Below are 14,540 nucleotides of genomic sequence, written 5' to 3' on the forward strand. Positions count from 1 at the left end.
CTCTCGGGGCGCACGTGTGCAACCTCCGGGAGGAAAGCAGGGGACTGCCTCGGACCTGCACACCAAGGGGGCGCCGCGCAGAGTAGGGGCCTGGGCGCCAGACGCCCGCACGGTCCGGCCTCCGAGGACAGCCCGGGGCTGGCCTGCCCTGCATCTCCCGGGCGCGCATTCAGGACTCCTCCCGCGGATGGTACAGCCCGCCCTCCCCGCCTGACCGTCGCGGGTGGTTTCGCCCACCCAAGCCCGCTCCACACACTTCCCCCGGTCTCTGAGGAAAGAGCGGAGGGGGCGTGACGCTAGTAGGCCACGCCCTCAGCTGCATACTAGTGAGGCGGGGCTCGCGGCCTGCGGGGCGGGACGCTCTTCGCGCCGCGGCGCAGCGGCTGGGGGCGGGTCCCGACTGCTAGGCGGGGGCGGGGCCGGCCGCCGCCCGCCCCCGGCTCACTCTCCGCCCCCGGCGCCCAGGCCCCGCCTCCAGCCGCCGCAGCGCAAGGACGGGGCGGGGCCCGGGACCCTCAGGCCCCGCCCTCACTGTGAATATTGATGCAGCGCGCGTCGGCGTCGCCCTCCTCCCATTGAGCGAGACTGTGTCGCGTGGCCCAGCGTCGGCGTGACGGTTGGACGCGGGCGCGGCACTGCGGGTCCCGATTGCTGCAGCCGCTTGTCAGTGTGATGAAGATTGGCACCCAGGTAAGCTGTCACTCAACCGCTCCGCCGCCGCCGCCGCTCCGCCGCCCCGTCCCTATCAATCACGCCGGCCCGCCGGCGCCGCGGCCGCCGCCCCGCCGCCGCCAGCCGGGTCTCCGCGGGCCGCCGCCGCCCGGGAGGGCCGCGCCGGACCTGCCGCCCGGGGCAGGGGGCGGGGAGGGGGCGCGGGTGGGGGAGGGGAGCAGCGGCCGCGGGGAGGGGAGCTGAGGGCCGGGCCGGCGCGGGGGCGCGCCCTGCTTGTTTTTCGGTGTGGGCTTAGGGACGCGGAAATTTCTGGAAGGCTCCGCCGCCGCCGCCGCGCGGGGCCCGCGGCGAAGCGCGCGCTCCTAACCGTCCCTCTCGGAGCGCGGCGCGCGCCCCTGCGCGGGCGGGGCGGGGGGCGCGGGGGCGCGCGGCGGGGGCGGGGGCCGGGCTAAGGGGGCGCGCGGGGGCGGGGTGGGGGGCGGGGCCGGCGTCCGGGGCGCGGGGGCGGGGCCGCGCGGGGGCGCGCGGGGCGGACGTTCGCGAGGCGGAGGCGCGGGTGCTCGGCGGCCGTGAGGCGGGGGTGTCGCGCTCCCCGGGCTTCCGGGGTGCCAGAGGCCGGGCGGTGGCCGGCGGGTCCCGGGCTGTTAGGGAGCCCGGGGTGCGCGGTGTCTGGAACGAGTGATACAGGCGTCGCGGGTGGTAAACGGCCGACTAGAACTAGAGGACGGCGGTGTGGGGCCCGGCCCGGCCGCCCGCTGGCTCCCACATTCCTTGAGGGAGAGGTCGTGAGTCACCTCAGGAGAGGCAGGGAAAGAGGAGTCTGCTTTATTTCAGCGCAGAGGCTGCTGGGACGCGGCGTCGTTAGTGGTTCAGAGGCTGGGCCCGTTAGGCTTTCCTTTGTGATGCATGACTCCTGAATCCGTCTTAGTGCGTGCTGCCCGGGTCGGAGTCCCGGGGTGAGGGCGGAAGGCGGATGCTGGGGAGGGGGAGGGGAGAACCTGTACTGACGCGAATGTGCATTCGGTAACTTTGATCGCAGACCTGCACCATCCAGGGTAGATTTGCCGTTTGTAAGGAGGTTGTGATTAACAATTTTGATCCTAAGACTTAGTTTTCAGTAGAAGCTACTGGTAGGGATACTTCCCGCTTTATGCTAAATGAAACCCTCAGCTTTCGTTGGATATACTTGTATGATTTCTCCTGACATATTAAGAAAGGGCTTATGTACTTGCATAATGTTTTATGCAGTGTTTTCTGAATACTGTGTGGAAAGATCGAAGTGAAATGTGAAAATTCTGCCAGTACAGTTGCTGGTGATGCTCTCAAATCTAGGTGTACGTGGATTTGGAAGGTGGCCCACTGACTCCAATTTGCCTTTCATCGGTTTTTCCCCTCACTTACCCAGCGTGGACAGAGTCGTGCGTTTCGTTCAGCACGGTTGTGGAATAGAGTTGTAGGATATAGGGCTTTCCGAAGGACCCTTCCTACTTCAGAGATTTACAAGTGGGGATTAGAGTTGGTGAAATATCGTATGAGGTAGGACTGGAAAGGCGAACAGCCCGTGCTGGCAGTCTAAGTGCGGACACTAATGATGCTGGGTGCTAACGCTGTCCTCTAGGGCACACATATTTACGTGTCTGTTTCAGTGTGTTGTAACTTTAGGAAAGTACCACTTAGGATCAGTGAAAGGTACTGGGCAAATAGTAACATTCTAGCGTAACTCTTCCACTTTTGTTGCAAACTAATTGAAACTGTTCAGAAGAACACTTTGAAACCTCTCAGTTCAGTTCAGTCGCTCATCATGCGCCCCAGGGGGCCTTTCCTGCCCTCCCCAGATCTCTGGTCTCCTCCTCCTCCTGGCACAAACGTTTTTAAAAAAATAAAATAGGGTCAGGAAGAGAACCTGTTATACTGAAATACAGTTATCAAAAATATTGAACTAAACTTGTGATGAATTTCCTGACCTGCTTTTTATTAGCTCATGTAGTAACAGATGGAACACCAGATCTAATTCTTTTTGAGTATTGATGAGTATAAGCGTCAGTTTGGGATTTTTGTACAGTGCTCATGTTTTGTGAAAATGTCTGTGGTTTCTGTTGGTGAAGAAGTCACAGGTGCTGTGCAAATTCCAGGATTTTGTGACTACCTGTGGAATTGAATGAGTGCTAAATTTCAGCCACACTTTATAAAGATACGATTTTTTTCTCATTCAGGTTCACAGAGACTAAGAGCCTCTGCACTAGCAGTCGATTTACTCCCAGTGCATCCCTTACTAGGAATATGTATGTGCCCTCCTTTTTCTTTCATAATGCTTGTGCTGAGGGCAAGGGCGATGAGGAAGTAGAAACAGCACAGCTCAGGGAACCCAGAGCTGAACTGTCTGGGGTCATAGCAGGGTGAGCCATTGGAGTAACTGTCTGACACCAGTAGTGATGACTCACACGTGGGATGGCTTACAGTTCTGTCTTGTACAAGTTGTTTAGGAAAGTGGAGTATAGTGTTGAAAGGGTTCAGTTGAGAAATTGTTGAAATCAACATTCAGGGACTGGAAGGCAGAGGCATTTGGTTGGAAAGACCTGGCTGTAGAGACTGTCAAATAGGGCCCCTCTGGCTGTATTGCACACCTGGCCAGCGAATGGTCAGGGTACCCGGCTGCTGGGTGCCCTTGGCCGGCAGCTGTCCTCGTCTTGATGTGTCAGCCTCACTGGTCTACTCACTGTTTCTGGGAGGTTTGCAGACTGTGCTGGATGCTGGCCCAGCCAACTTTTTTTGTGACGAGGTGGTTTCAGACTCTGGATGTGGAAGCTCTATGGCTCTGAGGTCACTTCTGGGGACCTGCGGAGGGGACAGAGTGGCTGCTTCATTCCATCTCAGCTTCTTTGGGGGAAAGTCCTCCAGCTCTTCTAGAATCTTGAAAAGCGCTGATCAGTCAGGCTTTGGGACTGAGGGCCTGTGCATTGGTGAACGTTTTCAGTTCCCATTGTCTTGAGCCTTCCCTTCAGTATTAGGATGCACTCGTCAGGACAGGTCCAGCCAGCAGCCCCCCAGCCGTCCCTTCCCCTCAGGGTGGCCTGCCCAGTGTGGGGTCATGCACTCCTGTCTGGGGATTATTCTACTCAGGGCGACCCTGCCACCCCACAGGTGTCTGTCATTTAAATGCCTCTGGTGTTTGCGTCTTTAACGCCCGGCTGCAGTACTCAGGCCCCGGGGTGGCAGGCAGCAGGCTGACTTCACCGGCAGGTCACACAGGAATAAGGGAGAAAGGAACCTAGTGGAGTCCAATGACCCAGGTAGTGCTGGGCCTGGGGGTGGGTGGAGTTGCAGCTTGGGGCCTGGCGGGATCTTGCTGCCACCCCGGCCTTGACCTTCCTGGCTTGCTCTTCCCTTGTTGATCTTGACCGTCTGCTGCTCCTGCACACTCGGCTCCTCAGCTCTGCCTGCCTTATCCTCTTCTGTTCTCCTCACACACCCTGCCCACCACAGAGACAGGGTGACAATTGTCTCGCCCTCCACCACGTCCCCCAGGTGCCCACCTGGTCCCCAAGCTCTCCCCAAGGAGGGGTGTGCTTTTGCCAGCTCACAGCCACTCCCTTTCCACAGGGCCTGCAGTGGGGTGGGTCACTTGGAAGGGACTGTAGGTGGTAGGAATTGTGATTGCAGTTTCCTGACCAGTCTTGTTGGATTTGCAGAAAGTACCTTCATGAGAGCTTGGTAAAGCCCTCAGTATATGCCATACTGTAGCTGAGACAGTTTATCAAGGTTTTTATTTTTATTTTTTTTTTTGCTTTAAAAAATCAGGAATTTAATTTTGTGTTATTATAAATTCAGTAATGTGTTTATGCAAAGTATCTTTTTAAAAACAAGATAACAGTTTATTGCTGTATAAATGAAACACCCCTGTGACCCTCTGGGGCAGGGGTTCAAAGCTGGGCCCCTGTTGACTTTTGGGGCTGGGTACTTCTTGTCTTGTGCATTGTAGGATTTTAGCAGATGCCAGCGGGACCCCCACCAACAAGTGTAACAACCAAAAATGTCTTCAGATAGTGCCAAGCGTTTGCTGGGGGACAAAAATTCCCCCTGGTTGAGAAGTAATGCCCTGGAACAGCATTTTCTAAACCACCTTGTGTGGAACCCAGGTTTAATGGGATAGGCGTAAGTTTTTACATATTCATCAGTGCAGCTATTTTGATTTGTATTTTTAGTCAGCGTTATGTGTAGTTTCATGTTTTACGTAATTGACATGTTTCACATTTTCAGCGTTTATCTACGGTCTTAATACAGTTCTGTGATTCTGGTTTCGCATGTGTGTGGCTGTCCCTGCTGGTGTAGATGGAGCCTTTCAAGCACGTGGGTCTTGTTGTTTCCTGTGTTTATTTGATCATCCTCTGGCCGGCCAAGCTGAGTGCCAGCCGGATCAGGGCAGGGACGAGGCTGCCAGGCCCATGTCCACAGTGCTCTGTCCCTGAGCTCAGACGGTGCCCTCGGGAGAAAGATGGTACCATGACATAACCCTTGCCTTGAAGGGTTGGGGTTCCTATTGAACCTAAAACATACGCATTGACCATTAATAACAAGTATATCATGAAAGTTTCGAATGTCAGTTTTTAATTATGGGAGTGGTAGTCATGATTTTAAAAACAAAGCTGTGATTTGAGTTTAAATTCTACCAGCTGTGATAGGCCTTTCAGCTCAGAATTTACTGAAACGGATTCTGAAACTATTAAACACCTTTGTTGTTGGAATTTTGCTGTGTCTCTCTTGAACATACGTGGTTGGCTTTTGGGGGCTAGATTTTGTTTTGACAGGATTTAACATCTGTGATTTTATTTGAGTATTATGTTAAACTTCAAGTGGTGCCTCTCAAAACCTTGCTTGAAAAATAAAGTGATCTCTTGACAAATATTTCTCCTCAGAATGAGTTCTTGACTGACCATCTCTCTGGAGAGGGACGTGAAGGCGGATGGAAGGCGAGGGAGGAGGGCGCGCCCGGTGGGGTGGGATGGGGGCAGGTGGCTGGTTCTCTGGCCACAGTCACAGCCCTTTCCATACAGGAATGAAGACTGATGGCGCTGTAGTGACGTACAGCTGCTATCCTCCAAGGGCATTGGAAAAGGTCTCTTGTTTTGAATATAGAATTTTGACAGTTTTCTTGGGGTCCTTAACAGCTCTCTCAGCTTTATTAAGGCACCGGTTTGGTTTAGAGGAGGATCATCAATTCCACATCCCCCCACCGCCAGTCTAAAGGTGTAGTTTGTACTGTCTCTCCATCCTCTTCTGGCTTCATTACCAGCTCTCACAGCCACTAAAACTGAAATTACCCCAGAATTTCCTGCATTTCTGTATGGATGGAATTGATCCTGCTCATAGAGCAGCTTCTGAGAGTGGCTGAGGACCCTCCCTGCTGGGAAACCTGAGCCTCTGCTGGGTGGGCCTGGCAACTGGGAAGGGAGGGAGCTGCCGGACACCTCAGCATGTGTGTGGATTAAATGAAAAATGCAAGAGACTGCGTCACTGAGGCTGAGTTAGAGCACTTTGTAGCTGGGGTTATAGTATAATGTGTCTCTTGGGACAGCTAAACTCTAGGCCAGGGGCTGGTAAGCGACAGGCCTGTGTGCCGCGTCCCACTGTGGCCCTTTTTGTACAGTCCTGGAACCATCCTTGGTATACTGCAGAGGAAAAGAAGACGTGATAGACGCTGTGTGTGGCCACAAAGCTGCACACGGTGACCAGAGGGCCCTCTTCAGGAGGAGTGCTGGCCGACTCGGCGCTCCCCGGAAACCAGTAGGTCTGGATCCAGATGGATCAAACAGTGTAACTGCTGGGGAAATATGACTAATAAAAGGGGAAGGGGAGGGTATTTTCTCTCAGTTCAGTTGCTCAGTTGTGTCTGACTCTGTGACCCCATGAATCACAGCACGCCAGGCCTCCCTGTCCATCACCAACCCCCAGAGTTCACTCAGACTCACGTCCATCGAGTCGGTGATGCCATCCAGCCATCTCATCCTCTGTCGTCCCCTTCTCCTGCCCCCAATCCCTCCCAGCATCAGAGACTTTTCCAGTGAGTCAACTCTTCGCATGAGGTGGCCTAAGTACTGGAGTTTCAGCTTTAGCATCAGTCCTTCCAAAGAAATCCCAGGGCTGATCTCCTTCAGAATGGACTGGTTGGATCTCCTTGCAGTCCAAGGGACTCTCAAGAGTCTTCTCCAACACCACAGTTCAAAAGTATCAATTCTTTGGTGCTCAGCCTTCTTCACAGTCCAACTCTCACATCCATACATGACCACTGGAAAAACCATAGCCTTGACTAGACGGACCTTTGTTGGCAAAGTAATGTCTCTGCTTTTGAATATGCTATCTAGATTGGTCATAACTTTCCTTCCAAGGAGGAAGCGTCTTTTAATTTCATGGCTGCAGTCACCATCTGCAGTGATTTTGGAGCCCAGAAAAATAAAGTCTGACACTGTTTCCACTGTTTCCCCATCTATTTCCCATGAAGTGATGGGACCAGATGCCATGATCTTCGTTTTCTGAATGTTGAGCTTTAAGCCAACTTTTTCACTCTCCACTTTCACTTTCATCAAGAGGCTTTTTAGTTCCTCTTCACTTTCTACCGTAAAGGTGGTGTCATATGCATATCGGAGGTTATTGATATTTCTCCCGGAAATCTTGATTCCAGCTTGTGTTTCTTCCAATCCAGCATTTCTCATGATGTACTCTGCATATAAGTTAAATGAACAGGGTGACAATATACAGCCTTGACGTACTCCTTTTCCTATTTGGAACCAGTCTGTTGTTCCATGTCCAGTTGTGATGACCAGTATGTAGTGTGATGGGTATCAACACAGCCTATGTAAATAGCTCTTTTAGAATCTAAAGGGATCCATGGGAATAAATGCTGGAAGCCTAAATCTAGAAACTTCTGTTCCAGTGGGTAGTTCCCAATGCCTCCTTGCTCTTTTTCTGTCATCTGAACTCCAAAAATCCATGCTGTCCAATGGAGTCAGTGTAGAGTGTCGAATTCTCTCTCATGGGTGCCCCTGCCTTGCCCAGAACCCCCTGTTCTGAGACCCCAGATGCCAGAGGGCTCTACATCACCAGCTCTGGAGCTCCTGGCTGGAGAGCAGGCCAGCCAAGCCCCTGAGTGCCTGGAACCCAGGCTGGGGAAAGGACCGGAGCCTCATTCATGGCCTCTTTTTTTCTTTCTAGAATCTTTTTTTTTTTTTTTTTCCCTTGATCTTCATATCTCTTTGGGTGATTCTTATGTGAAAGGAATGAAAACAGGAGATGGAGTAATTCTCAACTCTTTTTGAGTACTTTTCTGAGATTTGCTTTCTTATGGACCCTTTTGACTTGATAATGTTTATTTTTTTATTTTTTGGCCATGCTGCGTGGCATGTGGAATCTTAGTTCCCAGACCAGAGATCAAACCCCAGGCCCCTGCAGTGAAAGTTCGAAGTCTTAACCACTGGACTGCCAGGGAGGTCCCCTCGTGGGGACTTAATGTTTAGTTAACTTGCCTGAGGACATACTTTACCTATTGTTTATTTAGATGTTTATTTCTCTTTTTCCTTTTTTTTTTAAGCTTATTTAGTTGCATTGGGTCTTTGTTGTAACATGGGGGAATCTTTGTTGCACGGACTCTCTAGTTGAGGAACTGGGCTTAAGTTGCTCCAGGGCATGTGGGTTATTAGTTCCCAGACGGGTTGGACCTGCATCCCCTGCATTGCAAGGCAGATTCTTAACCCCTGGACCACCTGGGAAGTCCCTATTTCTCAGTTTCAATTTTAATGTTAGTCCAGTATATCCTGGGACTTTCTTGGTGGCTCAGATGGTAAAGAATCTGGTAAAGAATCTGCCTGCAGTGCAGGAGATCCAGGTTGGATCTCTGGGTTGGGGACATCCCTGGAGAAGGGAATGGCTACCCACTCCAGTATTCTTGCTTGGAGAATTCTGTGTACAGAGGAGCCTGCCGGGCTACAGTCCATGGGGTCGCAAAGAGTCAGACACAGCTGAGCAACTAACACTTTCACTTTCCAGTATATCCCAAGACTATAACCTGTAACTGTTTTAAACTTTAAAAATCTCTCCATCTTTATGTATGTTATTTTTCCTATTTTTTTTTTTTTAAGATTTTCTGTGTGAATATCAAGTGGAGAATTCAACTGTTCAATTTGATACATGGAGTGAAATACATATTATGGAATATTCCCAGTATTTCTGCCATCAAAACTTAAAGGAATGCTTTTCTAATGTAATTTTCTCATAAAATAAATAATATTGAAGGTGGTGATTATAATGCAGACAAAACATTTAAATATTTTCTCCTTTTAGCTAGAATGTCATTAAAATAATCTGAATTCTTGTCTAGACAAGTCAGAATAACCCACTGTTCAAAACTAGTTACTGTAAGATGCTTTGCTAAGTTTGACTTGGTCCCCCGTTAGAAGGAGGCAATGTTGTTAGCTCTGTGTTGCTGAACAAATAGAATGTCAAATATACATGTGCATGGGTATAAATGATATTAGACAGGTTACATACATGTCATTCATGAGAATGAAGCATTCAGTTTAGTTCAGTCCATGAATTGTAGCACGCCAGGCCTCCCTGTCCATCACCAACTCCCAGAGTTCACTCAGACTCACGTCCATTGAGTCGGTGATGCCATCCAGCCATCTCATCCTCTGTCATCCCCTTCTCCTCCTGCCCCCAATCCCTCCCAGCATCAGAGTCTTTTCCAATGAGTTAACTCTTCGCATGAGGTGGCCAAAGTACTGGAGTTTCAGCTTTAGCACCAGTCCTTCCAAAGAAATCCCAGGGCTGATCTCCTTCAGAATGGACTGGTTGGATCTCCTTGCAGTCCAAGGGACTCTCAAGAGTCTTCTCCAACACCACAGTTCAAAAGCATCAATTCTTCAGCGCTCAGCTTTCTTCACAGTCCAACTCTCACATCCATACATGACCACTGGAAAAACCATAGCTTTGACTACACAGACTTTTGTTGGCAAAGTACTGTCTCTGCTTTTCAATATGCTGTCTAGGTTGGTCATAACTTTCCTTCCAAGGAGTAAGCGTCTTTTAATTTCATGGCTGCAGTCACCATCTGCAGTGATTTTGCAGCCCCCCAAAAATAAAGCCTGACACTGTTTCCCCATCTATTTCCCATGAATGATGGGACCAGATGCCATGATCTTTGTCTTCTGAATGTTGAGCTTTAAGCCAACTTTTTCACTCTCCACTTTCATCAAGAGGCTTTTTAGTTCCTCTTCACTTTCTGCCATAAGGGTGGTGTCATCTGCATATCTGAGGTTATTGATATTTCTCCCGGCAATCTTGATTCCAGCTTGTGTTTCTTCCAGTCCAGCGTTTCTCATGATGTACTCTGCATAGAAGTTAAATAAACAGGGTGACAATATACAGCCTTGACATACTCCTTTTCCTATTTAGAACCAGTCTGTTGTTCCATGTCCATTTCTAACTGTTGCTTCCTGACCTGCATATAGGTTTCTCAAGAGGCAGGTCAGGTGGTCTGGTATTCCCATCTCTTTCAGAATTTTCCACAGTTTATTGTGATCCACACAGTCAAAGGCTTTGGCATAGTCAATAAAGCAGAAATAGATGTTTTTCTGGAACTCTCTTGCTTTTTCCATGATCCAGCGGATGTTGGCCATTTGGTCTGTGGTTCCTCTGCCTTTTCTAAAACCAGCTTGAACGTCTGGAAGTTCACAGTTCACGTATTGCTGAAGCCTGGCTTGGAGAATTTTGAGCATTACTTTACTAGCATTATAGTCAGGTAAACCCCAGATTATAAGTGTAACCTTTAAATGCCCTGAAATTCATTTTAAAGGTTTAAAAAAAAATCCTGAAATGGTCCTAGACACATTTGCCTTCGCAGATTGCTGTGTGCTCACTGCCAGCGCTGAGTCCCTGCTGCTAAGGAGCACAGATTCAAGTGTGGAATGATAATGCAGGTTGATGTTTTGTCGATGGAACAAGGCTTGTTCTAGAAGCAGATTGGGATGTAGGTGTTAGTGTTGAGGTGGTGTAAGGTAACCAGTAGGAGACTGAAGGTAGAATATGTGACTCCCAGGTACCCAAGGGGAGAGTGGAGCAAAGAAGAGTTTCATCATCTCAACAAAAAGGAATTCAGAAAAAAGAGGAGAATGAGGTTTGCTTGGTATGTTAAAAAGCAAACGATGTAAGATGGCATGAACAAGCCCAGAGACACCAAATAATGTTTAAGGGTTAGCTCTCCCAAGTGATTAAAAACCCCAGATTTAGTAGAAAATGAAATCTAGCTGATGCAGTATGTAAGCGACCTAAACAAGAGACCTTGTTTTATCTAAAGCTAAAACAAGAAGGTGGGAAACAAGGGATAGAAAAGTTGTCAGTCCTACAGAAAGAAGGGTTTAGCAATACCAGTGTCAACTGAACTCATGGCAAAAGCTTAAGAGCAGTTCTTTCTATCATAAGCTCATGTATCAGTAATGTAGCAATGTATCAACAATGTATCAAAATGTAGAAAAATAGGAAGGTTGATCCAAGTGGGAGTTGACAGAGGGGCCCTCAGCAAGCCACAAAGCAGGTTAGCCCAGAGAGAAGAGGTGTGGAGGGCTTCTTCACTCAGCGCCACTGGCACCTGGTGCCGCGTGGTTGTTCGTGGGCGCTGTCCTGTGCACTGCGGCAGGGTGAGCAGCGCCCCCAGCCGCTACCCACTGTGGCAAGCAGAATGTTAATTGAAGTTGCCAAACGTCCCTTGGGGGCCAGAATTGCCCCCAGTAGAGAACCGCTGATAGAAAGGACTTAAACGCTAGAACTGATGGATGTACAGAAATTTGTGCCCAACAAACCTAAAGTATTGATTCTCAATTACACAGAACATTGAACAAAAACTGGCCACGTATTAGGCCACAAAGAAAAATCCCAAGTTTCGAAAAGTTAATTCTATAGACCAGATTCTCAGATCACAGTGCAACCTGGACAGAACCTAAGAGTGAAAAGACAGCTAAAAATATCCACCGGAAAACGCTAGGGCCCTGTTCTTCATAACGCTGGTTGAAGAGGAGATCAGCATTCATTCTGTGAATGAAAGAAGACTGCCAAACACTACCCACGGGATGAGGTGAAACCAGCTCTCAGGAGGGACAAAGTGCGTAGACTTACCCATTTATTAGAGAACAAGAAAAAGAGATGAATTCAGCTTTCAACTCAAGAAACCAGGAAAATAAAGTTAAGGCAAATCTATTTTTGCTTTTTGCAAATCTGATTATGAGGAAATGAGAACACAGTATTTTAAAAGAGATGTGGCTATGGATATGAAAATTTTACAAATAATAACATGCATGTACAATTTGATGGTGGTAAATTTGAAGTGAAGTCACTCAGTCGTGTCCAACTCTTTGGGACCCCATGGACTGTAGCCTACCAGGTTCCTCTGTCCATGGGATTTTCCAGGCAAGAGTACTGGAGTGGGGTGCCATTTCCTTCTCCAGAGCGTGATAAAAAGACCAAGTAGGTGATGTGAGTGGATTATAAAGAAGGCATGCTAAGTCGCTTCAGTCGTGTCCGACTCTGTGCAGCCCCATAGACGGCAGCCCACCAGGCTCCGCTGTCCCTGGGATTCTCCAGGCAAGAACACTGGAGTGGGTTGCCATTTCCTTCTCCAATGCATGAAAGTGAAAAGTGAAAGTGAAGTCGCTCAGTCGTGTCCAACTCTTATCGACCAATGGACTGCAGCCTACCAGGCTCCTCGGTCCATGGGATTTGCCAGGCAAGAGTACTGGAGTGGGGTACCATTGCCTTCTCCGTAAAGAAGGCATAAATGACCAGAATTGACCTTGGAGGTAGAAAACTTGCACATACCAGCAACTTTAGATGAGATGGAGAGGGAAGTCAAGGTTTATCTTTTTGGACTTCTCTGGTGGTCCAGTGGTTAAGAATCTGCCTGCCAGTGCAGGGGACTCAGGATCGTCCCTGGTCTGGGAAGGTCCCACATGTGGCAAAACAACTAAGCCCGTGCGCCGTAGCTACTAAGTCTGCACCCTAGAGCCTGTGCTCCACAACAAGAGACGCCACTACAAGAAGAAGCCTGCACACCATAACTGGAAAGTAGCCCCTGCTCGCCACAGCCAGAGAAAGTGCATGCATAGCAACAAAGAGCCAGCCAGTTCATAAATAAAATTTAAATAAAAAAGATTTTTTTTTAAAGAGACACTGGGGTGAATTACAGCAAACTTTCATGAAACAGATAATTCCTGTGTTAAATGGAGCAACCATTCACTACACAAACTTATTGTGCACCTGCTGTGTACCAGACATTGTGATGGCAGTGGGGCATGTTGTTTTGTCGCTCAGTCATGTCTGACTCTTTGTGATCCCCTGGACTAGAGCCCACAAGGCTCCTCTGTTCATGGGATTTCCCAAGCAAGAATACTGGAGTGGGTTGCCATTTCCTCCTCCAGGGAGTCCTCCCAACTCAGGGATCGAACCCACATCTCTGGCGTTGGCAAGCAAATTCTTTACTGCCTAGGAGCCATCTGGGAAGCCCCAGGGTCTTTGTGGCCCAGTGTTTTAACTTAGATGCTCACAGGTAGTGTCCAGAGTCCTTCATGTGCTGTTAACATGGCTCCAGTATGTATTTCCTATAGGTGTTGATGAGCAGGAAGAGTCTCTTTCGTTTTCAGGAATGTGTGGTGGGTTATTCTGGAAATGTATGACTGCACACCTTGACTGCTGCTGGGAGATGCCACTTGGAACCAGGTCGGCGCTTTCTTTAGACTCACTAGTGTGTGCAGAGTTACATTTGTGCAGCATTGAGCATCACATGACTGAAGGTCGTGCTGTGTACCTTCTTCATCCATTCTCTTAGCGTTTCCCATTTTGAATGACACAGTAATTCATAGATTGAATTGATGAAAATTGATATTTGTAGGCATCAAAGTTGTCAGATTGTCAAATACTCTCTTGATTTCCTTGGGAGTTCTATAGTTATCTTAGAAACAGTTGCTCTAACACAGATAGACTGCCAGTTACCTTGCCAGCAAAACTGGGTTTATTCTGGATCAACAAAGAATTGCAATTTCAGGTCTGCAACCACATGGAGCCCGGGCAAGTCCCTGGCTGGCCAGGAGAGGAGAACTCTCTTTAAAAGGAGAAGGGGAGGTTGGGAGAGCTGGAGTTAACAGAGTCTGCTGGAGGAATCCAGGGTTCCTCTAGTGGCTTCACATTGCTGGGTTGGGACACTGCCTCATTGGCTGCACTCTGGGAAGTGGGGAGAAGAGTCTGTCCATTTCTTGTCTGGCTGTCCCTACTGTCAGGACATGAGACTACCACTGCTGGCCTCCTGACTCTATTTCATTGAGGTTTCTGTTTACTCATTTTCACAAAACAAAGTCTATTGTGTTCTCAGAAATAGCATGTAGAGGGAAAGGCCGGGCCTGGCAGCCAGACTCTTTCCGAGGCACTCAGCCTCATGAGCAGGAGGAGGCCAGGCAGGGCTGCAGAGACTGGACAGTGTCCTGGTCCCTACTGGTGCGGGCACAGGATGACCCGTTCATTCTGCTCCTGGGTCTGTGGCCAGGAGTTTGGAAAGAGTGTGGTGGGAATGACCTGTTTCTGCCCTACAGGTTGGGGTCCTCAGCTGGGAGGACCAGGAGGCCTGGGAGTGGCTTGGTGTCTGAGGGCTGGAGTCTTGGGGAGGGATTTTCTCAAATTGGAAAGTTGGTGCTGGCTGTCAGTAGGGGCATGAGCTGGGCTGTGGACCTCTGCGTGGACATTCCCTGTGGCCTGGGCTTCCTCATGGCGGGGGAGGTGGGGTTCTGGTTAGTCAGACTTCTTACTTGGCAGGGGTTGAGGGGACACTCAGGGCTCTA

The 14,540-nt window shown here is 49.5% G+C and overlaps 1 protein-coding gene across 2 annotated transcripts in view; it reads left to right on the forward strand.

Moving 5' to 3' along the window:
• Positions 1–532: 532 nt before the first annotated feature.
• The window catches only part of PKNOX1 (PBX/knotted 1 homeobox 1), a 45,490-nt gene continuing 31,482 nt past the window's right edge, over positions 533–14,540 (forward strand). The window contains exon 1 of one of the 2 annotated variants that reach the window (XM_055569755.1): positions 533–690. The gene's annotated coding sequence lies outside the window, so the exon portion shown is untranslated. The remainder of the gene's footprint in view (positions 691–14,540) is intronic. The other variant, XM_055569754.1, reaches the window with a different exon arrangement.

Source organism: Bubalus kerabau, chromosome 2 (genome assembly GCF_029407905.1).
Source record: "Bubalus kerabau isolate K-KA32 ecotype Philippines breed swamp buffalo chromosome 2, PCC_UOA_SB_1v2, whole genome shotgun sequence".
NCBI classification, from domain to species: Eukaryota; Metazoa; Chordata; class Mammalia; order Artiodactyla; family Bovidae; genus Bubalus; species Bubalus kerabau.